Raw genomic sequence first — 11045 nt, 5'->3', positions numbered from 1 at the left:
TAGGTGGCATGATATGATGTGCTTTTGTGATTAATTATGTTGATAATGTGTGATGGTATACATGATGATGTGAATGTATACGTTTGTGAATAGACTGTATTATGGCTTAGAGTGTGAGCATGTGTCTATTCTTGATTATTGTTGATGTTGCATTGCTAGGTGATTAGCATGCATGTTGTGGCCCATTTGGGGTGGTAGCTAATTTCCATGGTGAGGAATTAGTGAGTATATCATTTGATTGTTGTTGTTGAATGTTTGCATGCTAGGTGATTAGCGTGCATTTCATGGCCCATTTGGGGTGGTAGCTAATTCCCATGGTGAGGAATTAGTGAGTGAGTCACTATGTCTCAAATGAGTGGGACTAGTGAGCTTGGTAGCCGTGCCTGGATTTGGACGGTGAGGTTGAACTATATGTTCACAAATAGTCGGTACCGCATGCATGGAGTCCCATTGCATAATGAATGTATGGCATATAATATGAATGGATGTATTCCAGTATTATATGTGTATTGTGTGTTGTGTTATTGATGTTGAATATGGTTGAGAATCTACTGTTGAGTATGATATTTGAACGAATATTGTTGTTGCTGACTGCGTAGTCTGATTAGGGTGAATTAATGTGTTAATTACTTGGCATTACATATTGTTCTATAATGCTTATTATATTGATTGAGGAACTCACCCTTACACCTATTTTTCAGGTAACGAGAAATGAGTTGAGTAGAAGCTAATGCTTGGAGTCTAGAGTAGTTCTTATGGGTCATGCTCTGATAGATGTAACATCGGGAGGGAATGTTTTAATTAATTTGATATTGGTTGTTGGATGATTTACATGTATAGTGTTACATGTTTTACATTGATGTTGAATTTGATTCCGCTGCGAATTATGCAAAAGACCTTATTTTGATTTAAATAAATGAGCATGACAGGAGAATTGATGAATGTAGTGAAATGATTGTGTGACACCCTTCGGGGCATAATTACTCTGATGAATGTATGTGTATTTAATTATAATAATTTGGGGGTATTTAGAAGGGTGTTACACATACAACCAAGGTTTGGGTCATTTTATTTCTGTTTTGATGGCTGTAAGAAAGGCTTTATTCATGGATGCAGACCATTTGTGGGGGTTGATGGATGTCACTTAAAGACCAAGTATGGTGGACAGTTACTTATTGCTGTAGGCAGGGATGCTAATGATCAATACTTCCCTTTGGCATTTGGTGTGGTTGAAAATGAAACAAAGGAGAGTTGGAGATGGTTTATACAACTACTAATGGAGGACATTGGTCAGGATAGAAGATATGTATTTATCTCTGATCAACAGAAGGTATGTATTTAACTCTATCTTTCTGTTCCAACTGCAACTGATATGACTGTTCCAACTGCAACTGATATGCCTGCCCCAACTGCAACTGATATGACTGTTCCAACAAATGTGCCTGTTCCAACTGATCCACAGCCTCCAACTGATATGCCTGTTCCAACTATTATGAGTCAAACAGGATCTAGTGTGGCTGCCTCAATCACAAAACAATCCAGAAAAAGGGTTGAAAAAAAACCTATCATCAAAAGAAGGCAAAGTGAGAGGATCAAGTTGAGTTGGTTTAAAAGACCCATAACAGGTGAAGGAATATCTAGTGACAAACCAATTACCCTACCAGAAAATGAAGACATACCCACTTCAAAATGAGGGACTGATTATTATGTTTCTGCTATGTATTTTGTAATCCTTTTGGAAAACTCTTTTGTAATGCCAACTGATCTTTGAAGACATGTATTTTGTAATCCTTTTGTAACAAACATATGCACTTACTGTGATGATCAATTCTAATGTATCAGTTTAACATTATTGGTGTGTATTGTCTATAAAACACAATGGCTAGTCTGTCACATTTTTTTCTTGTTTTTCATAAACCATGAATTCTGCAGAGAGCCATGGCTAGTCTGTGCACTAATCTTACAACAAAACCATGAATTCCGCAGCATACAATAGGTCCAGTTTAGAAGGCTGCAGCAATCCAAGTCAAGAACATGACGAAAACCTTTCCAAGTTCATGCTTAATAATTCATGCTGCAACTAATGCCAAACAATGCCTCACCTATATCAGAACAAACACAAGACCAAGTTACACTTGTAGCATACCATATAATTTGACCTACAATCATGCAAACACCATGCTTGCGATATGAATCTGCCAGCCAACCAAGGCCTCGAAGCAGCCAAACCTGCAGCATGACCAAGATCATCATACCTATCAATTCTAAACCAAGTGCAGGCCATCTGTTACTCCAACATTTCATGTAATCTGGCATGCTATAGAAGTGCAAGCTGGGAGTTGTAACTTCATGTCAGTACAGTACAGGAAAAACAATCAAAGGGACATGAGTCTTTACACAACAGGAAAAAAGGTCTAAGTTCTTCAACACAATTCCAAGCATTCAAATGGCCATATATAGAACATGATACCAAACAAGGTTATCTTTGCCAAAACCATAAAAGCATGTTCATGACAATGGCAGCACTATACATCAATCAATAAACCAAGGCATCAAGACTCTGGAGCTTTTTGTCAAATGCCAACCTATGCACTTACTGTGATGATCAATTCTAATGTATCAGTTTAACATTATTGGTGTGTATTGTCTATAAAACACAATGGCTAGTCTGTCACATTTTTTTCTTGTTTTTCATAAACCATGAATTCTGCAGAGAGCCATGGCTAGTCTGTGCACTAATCTTACAACAAAACCATGAATTCTGCAGGACCTAAAGAAAAAGCCAAAGTATTTAATTACATTCACCTTGAATTCTGCACTGAAAAAGTTTAAGAGATAGACTACATTAATATATTTCAATTTATTTATATGTTTACTATGTCATATTTTCTTTAGAATTACTGACTATAAAATTGTTCTGTAGTTTTCTGATGATTTTGCAATTTTGCTCTTTCATTATGATATAACTTTTTTCTGTCATTATTGGTAGATTGAATGCTGAAAGTTTAATCAAATAATGATGTTGCACTGACAGTTTAAGATTGATGAACAGATTACATTTCATTGATGAACACATTACAAGTTCAACATTACATTGCTGAAAAACACTAATGACATAACAATTACATGACAGACTCATTAGACTAACTTAACCATAGCTGCTATCAACATCCATGACAGACCAATTACAAACATTAACCATAAATTTTTCCTCTTTTCCATTGCAATCTTTTTCTTCAGTTTTTCTAACTTGTTAAGCTTTCCGACTCTGCAATCTATCTCCTTAACAATCTCTTTAGCAAATTCAATCAAATAAGCCTTGTTGACTTCACATTGGCGGCATCCGGACGGATTGGTTTCTTTCACTGCAAACTCACTGACCAAATCATCCCACAAAAATAAACCGCACCCATTCTGCAATTTGAGACAAACACCACCAACAATTAATTTCGAAATCAAACTCAAAATAATAAAATGCTTCAAAATTGCTCACCATATTATTCCTGCATTTCCAAAATTTGCGACCGGGGTTTTCAATTGACTTGGAGACCAACAACTTCATGGTTTCATTGCATCCACATCTTGGTAAGCCGTTTCCAACTTCACTCGTGGAAGATGCCTTGCTGCCACCCATAACCCAGATGAAGGGGACACGGACGAAGATGAAGAGAGGGATGGATTTGGGGTAGGGATGGATTTCACGAAGAGAGAGAGGGATGGATTTGGGATAGGGATGGATTTCACGAAGAGAGAGAGGGATGGATTTGGAACCCTAATTTCTAGTTTATGCCATGCTGGAGACCTAATGAAGATTCACATGTGAAAATAAAAAAATTAAAAAGCCACGTCTGAAATAAAAAACCAAGATTCCATGCCACCTGGATATTAGGGGGTTCTATGAAGGAATCTACATAACATAAGGGGGGTATTGAAAAAATAACTTTACCAGGGGGGTAATCCTAAACTCGCTAACATTACAGGGGGGTAAAGTGTATTTAACCCAATAAAAAAATAATAATTTGAAAATGAGTCTTCAAACTATTATATCAAATATATATTCTTGTCCAATTTATACATTACACAAAAAATGTACAAAAATATAAAAGAAATATCAATGCAATTAAATCGAACGAGACATTAAACCGGTGCATATAAGGGTTTAAGGATAAAAGATCCATGAATCTTTTTTTAAATTTTTTAATTAAAATTCTAAAATAATCATTTTTTCAAAATGTTTATCAAAATAATCACTTTTCAAAGAACATCTAACCTAGACGACAGTTGCATTAGCGCATCTAATGAAAATATTATTCATTGATGCCACATCCAATGGTGCATGCATGTGTAGGTGTCACATGCAATGGTGCATGCATAGTCCACTATGTATACTCGTCAATGCATGTGGCTACTACTCTACCACTCCATCTATAAATACACATCATCATCATCCCATTATTTTTCACATACCTTTTTACCCTCTCCTTCCATTTTCTTTCAATCTCCTTCAATTTTCTTTAAAATGTCTTCATATTCATACTTGTGTCCTTATATTCACAAGAGAAATGTCGATTTTATCTTTTCAACAGTGCAATCTCCGATGAAGATCCGACTTTAGAATGTAGATACGTTCGAACATCTTAACAGGATCTTGAACCGTTGGTTAGATGGAGAAATTGCAGATGGTGAAAGGATCAGAAGAATTCAATGGTTTGATACGACGTTCAACCAAAATGGAAAAGTACGTTTCTGGGTTAATATTAAAACTGATAGAGACGTTCACAAGATGATATATACTCACAAAATTGTTTTGATGGTTGTAATCACATTGCTATGTTGTATATGTGTTGTATTTGTTTGTGATGCTACTTTATTTGTTGTAGTTTCTTCTGTTGTTGTTTAATTATTGTATTTGTTCTGCTTATCATATGAAATGAATGTTGTTTTTAATATAAATCAAAAGAGTTACAATTAAAATTATCTTGTTGTGCTTGTTCCAATACTGGGACAGTTAGTACGATTATGCCCAGATTGTAACACTAAACTCCATTTGGAACGTCTGATCTTAAACAGCACCCCTAGCCTAAAATAGGTTGCTTGCACTAAAGCGGTTATAGGTAGGTTTCAGATGCCTTTGAAGACAAAGTTCATTGATTCCACAAGATTTATTGTCATGTGGCCCCATCATTGACCGTTGTTGTATGCCCTAGTCCACTTCTCCAATGGAATATTGTTATCCATCTTACTGCATATACGTTTGACAATCTAATGTCTTCGCGATAGTGTTTGAAAGAAGGTTCTGTTAATGCATACCCTGCATTGACAACCTTCTTCTGCAACGTTTTGTCTTTGATCTCCCACATGAAATTTTGAGCGATATGTCTAATGCAGTAGACATGCATCGAAGGAGGATCCTGCCAGCCATTATCAATGTTTTTATAGGCACTCACAATTGAAGGGTGTATGTCTGAGATTAAACATAAGCTAGGATGAGGAGCAACATGTAATTGGAGATTTTTTAGGGAAAAAATCCATCCTCCAACAATCTCCCCTTCAACTAGTGCAAAGGTGATTGGAAAAATATTGTTGTTGTCATCTTGTGTCACTGCCATCAGTAGTGTTCCTTTATATTTCCCCTACAACCATGTATCATCAATTTGTATAATAGGTTTACATAAAGAAAAATCTTTGATGCATGGTTGATACACCCAAAAGAGTCGGTGGAATATGACATTACCACTAACATAAGTCTCGTCTGGGGTATACACCGACAACATTTCCAAATTGACAATGGTCCCTAGAGCATAATGCTTAAGTGCCACCAAGTATTTTGGAAGTTCTTTATATGACTCCTCTAAAATTCCAAACACTTTTTCAACTACCTTAGTCCTAGATATCCATGCCTTTCTGTATGATGGGGTATAATTGTATTGTGTAACAATATGCGAGATTATTGTACTCGCCTTTAATGATGGATTGTCGCTAATGACAACCAAAATTTCATCGCATATTAACTGAGAGCTGAGTTTGCGATGGTCCTGCATTGGTTCGTGATTAAACATGTGTGAAATGGACCCATAAAACCTATCTCCCAAGAATCACTCCTCTTCCAGTAAGATGCTGACAACCGAAACATGCATAGCTCATTTCGACAATAAATCTTATACCTCGTTGCATTTTTTCGATCAACCCTATAATCAGTTGATAATTCCATGTGATACTTTTTAATGACTCTGACATAGTCTTCTTTTGTGCGAAAATTTTCTTCTTCTTTCAATGATCCTTGAATTTGCACATAAGGATTGTAAAATATATCTGACGAAAGTTCATTTGCACCCAAATTCAAGCTTGTCATGTGTTGAGGTAGACAATATACATGACTAGCTGGTAATGACTCTTGCTAGTGGTCGACCGTTCATTATTTACCATTTCATCAACCAATAACTCATCTTCTTCTTCTTCCTCGTAAACAACATCGACTTCAACTTGCCCGTCGTCATCAGTTTCACAAAACACTTGTGATGAATCAACAAACTGAGACAATTGGTTTTGTTATGTTAATATATATAACTCAATATCATTGAACCCAGATTGTTCATAACTGAGAAACATATGGTGAACATCGTCATCATCTCGAATCTTCAACTGATAAAACTTTACTTGGTTTTTTGTAAAAAACACCAGATTTTTGTAGATGATTTGTCCCACTTGACTACACTGTAATTTGTTTTCTATTCTTTGTTTCAAATGTGAAAATTTTGATCGTCTATTTATTGTAAACCGAGTTACTTCTGTGTTACAAAAACAAAAACCGAATAACTGACACTTAAATATTTCACCATCGGTATGAGTATTGATCATGTAATGTTGTGATGAAGACATTTTTGTAAGATGCAAGTTTAGTGTTTGATGCTGAGTGCGTTGATCACGTATTAACATGCAGTTAAATAGGGTAAATGGTGAATAACCATAAATCAATGTATGCGCCAAAGGGACTGGCACATGCTATATGAATATAACTTAGGCGCCATTTGCAGTGGCTTATACGAAGAATCTTGCATGCATAAGCCTAGGGTTCAAACTACAAGAATCTCTGCCACGATTCCCTGCATGATTCCATTTTCACCGTCCAACGTATATGCCCTTATCAACGCCACATGGTCTTAGGAAATAATGCATACGCCATAATAAGACAAGGTATTCGCCCTGCATGATTCCATGCAGGATTCCCCTGCCCTAAAAGGACTAACACATGCGCCTTTACCAATGGTGCGTGTTCACATACATCACATGCAAAAAGACATTCATGCACCCTTACTAATGTGTGTGTTCACATATCAACACTCATCTTATCTGCAACGCTCATGCAACACTAATCCTATATGCAACAATATGTCTCTAATGACCCTGGGTGATGAACATCGAGGAACAATCGATAATATTTTGACATTTGTATGTTATTACTTATTCTATATTGTTTATTACTTATTCTTATTTCCTAACAAAATGTCTTTATTGTTTATTACTTATTCTTACTTATTTCTTAATTATCTTTTGTTAGGACCCAAAGAGATTTCGATGTCGTGTACATGAATATGTACCACACGATCCTTTGATAGAACCATATCTTCGAGGATGCGGTTTTGGTAATATACTCAACATAGTCTCATACTCAATTGACTACAAATTTATTCTTGCTTTGTTAGAAAGATGGAGACCCGAGACCCACACATTTCACATTCCTTTCGGTGAGTGTACCGTCACACTTGAGGATATATACATGTTCTTAGGTCTACCTATCAATGGTAAAGCCGTAAATGGTAGAGTTAACCAAGATAACTCTATATGCGATGAATTGTTGGGTGCCTCTTTGTGTGAAGACACAACTATAGGACAAACTTCAGGTCAACCTAGGGGTCAGGGTATTAATTTAAAATATCTTAAACAATATTATTCAAGTATAACATTAAACGAAGAATCTACTGAGTATGAAAAGATAGTTAAAGCTCAATGTCATATTATGATTCTATTGGTAATTTTTTATTTCCTGAAAGTACTGGTAATACGATAAATATTATGTATTTGCCGTTGTTACGAAACATAAATAAAGTAGGCACATATACTTGGGGTTCAATTATTTTGTCCCATCTATATAGTTCGTTGTGTAAAAATGCCAAAAAAAATACTTGTGCATTTTATTCTTGTGTCTATTTGCTACAAGCATGAGATTGGTCAAGAATGTCGTGACTCACCCCGGTCAACGAGAAGCCATTCACATTCCCCTACGCAAAAAAGTAAATTTATCTTAAATCTTCTAATTTGTTAGACTTTATACTACAACTAACTGTAACTAATATATTTTCAATCTTTTTCGATCTAGGTGGTCAGTTAAGGGGATGGACTACAACAAGTGTCCCAAACACGCTGTAGTAGTCTATCGCAACCTTTTATACCACATTGGACCAGACGATGTATTACTACTAAACAACTCTACTTTTGATTAAAAAAATTATCCAATTACATATCCTCTAATCATGTCAAATTCTCATACAGTTTATCTGGAGGCCGTATCTGGATCTTGATCATCAGGTTAACCATGATGATGCTACAGTTTGGACAGCAAAAACACCAATTATCTGGTTCACTACTGTGGAGATGCACCAGAGTGACTGTGTAAAACTGTAGTTCGGCATGGAACAATAAATTTCAGAACCTCCGACGTGTTTGGAAGATTGACATCAATAAAGAGTCGATGGTCAATGGGACTATTCCGATTGGAGAGACTTCGCAAAAGAGATGTGTCGTCATTGGAGGAAACGAAAAAAATACATCTTAAACAAACCAATCATACATGGTGCTAGACCAACTCAATATTATATGGCATGGTTTAGGTTGGTTACAACGCCATAGTTTGTGTTTGAGCTAAGGTATTTTATTGATCCACGCCAATGAGCTTCGTCATCAAACATCCAACAACAAATCCCCGCCCAAGAACAATGTCAACCCACCCACACCCAACAACCAACCTCACACCATCACCCTACCATATATACCCAACCACCAAACACCCAACCTCACAATCAATTCATGCCACACACCCAAACTAAAAACCAGGAAACAAACCCTAACCACCACCAACCATATACAGCTACCACATCTGTCTATAGCCTGACTGATTCATACGATTCAACCGCATCCCATCATAGCCCCCCACTTATGAACACCCGAACATCCCATCGTCACAACACCTAACCATTGCTTGACTTTATTACACCACAAGAACCATTGCTTCGTTTCCAAAACAAGTCAATGTCCTAATTCGGGAAACCATACCGTGCACAAATCACCCAACCACAACGACCAAACTACGACAACATGGGCATCGAACTCAATTACGGCAACGTCGTTGACGGCAACACCCCAAACTATCGGGGAGAAATGATGACAAATTTATCAAATATCGCTGGACCTTCCACCAGACCTTCACACCAGCCACCATTGCATCATGTTAACACTTAAAAACCCCAAACACCTCAGAGAAATCGTGGGAGACCTCGAAGGCAGGATGCACCAGGATGTGGAACAAAAGAGCATTTCAATCGGACGGGTCATTGACTTTCTTGTCAATTGTTATGTATTTTAATTTTTATCATAATATTAATAATTATTTTTCATTTTCCTATTTATTTTATTTATTTATAAGTATAAAATATATTAAAAAAAATTAAAAATTATATATACAACATGTACCACATGCAATGACACATACACATGATACATAGTAAGTATGCGCCAATTGCACTGGCTTCAGTGCATGCATGCGTCAATGGTATTGACGCCTATGCTCAATGGCAAAATGCACACGTCAGTCCAGCTGACGCATGCTTTAGACGTGTGCATGAAACATGATTATCCCGATAAATAATTTGAAATAGTGGTTATTTTTAAAATTAAATTAAAATACTTGATTATTTTAAAAAAAAACTTCAACTATCATCCTATCGAGGTTGGATCGATAGTTATTAGTCAATATATTTTTATTAATTTTTATATAGTTTAACAATTAATTAATATTAATATTTTTTATTATGTAAAATATTAAGTGTATTCTGAAAGTATTTAAAATCATTCAATGTTAACAACATACTATTGAATTGGTATTACTTAAAGGAATAAAATATACGTTTTTTGATAAAATAAATAAATTAATATATGTATTTTTTTAAATCAATTTTCCTTAAATAATAAATAACTAATGTAGAAGCTTTTATAAACAAAATTAATTAATATATACATGATAAGAAAAGTAGCATACGCATTTCAGAAAGAAAAAAAAAGTAACGTTTTAAAGAAAAGCCAAACGTATTAGTTTTTTAATTCTTTTTATAAATTATAAATTATAAGTGCATTGGTTTTACATGGGCTAAAATCTCAGCAGCCTCGTTTCTAGTCTCAACATTCTTGATAGAGAGCCATTGCACTTTCTTCATTTTTGGAATTTATTTGGACTGTATTATATTTCTTATTTTCTAAATTCTTATTCCTCATTACTATTTTTAATTTCATTTTCTTTTATAAAAGTCTTAAATCTCCCTATCACTCCTCGATTTCTTTCCGCGGACAATGTGTAATGCAAGAGATTTCTTTCCGTGGACAATGCAAGAGATTTCTTTCTAGTTTGTTTCTGGTTTTCTGATATTGCGGTTTTCAAGGACAATTGGACTAGAATCAGATCCGATTGAATCAAACAATCTAGTTTTTATTTAGAATGTATAATATAATATTGAAATAGATATCCAACCATCCTCACTTTCTTTGACACTAAAAATATGCATCATCTTCATTAATCCAAATTCATGAACTTGTATTAAACATTATCACATATCCAGATTCATTCAGATTCAAATACTTAAATTAGGTCAGTCAAATAAATAAATAAAACCTAAATCTCAATTTATTTAATCTCAAAAAATCAAAGATAAGTGTTATTAGATATAAAACTGAAATTCAAAACACGATTTAAAATCAGGAAATAAATTTATAATGGC

This window comes from Lathyrus oleraceus, chromosome 4 (genome assembly GCF_024323335.1).
Source record: "Lathyrus oleraceus cultivar Zhongwan6 chromosome 4, CAAS_Psat_ZW6_1.0, whole genome shotgun sequence".
NCBI classification, from domain to species: domain Eukaryota; kingdom Viridiplantae; phylum Streptophyta; class Magnoliopsida; order Fabales; family Fabaceae; genus Lathyrus; species Lathyrus oleraceus.
Note: the sequence above shows the minus strand (reverse complement) of the source record.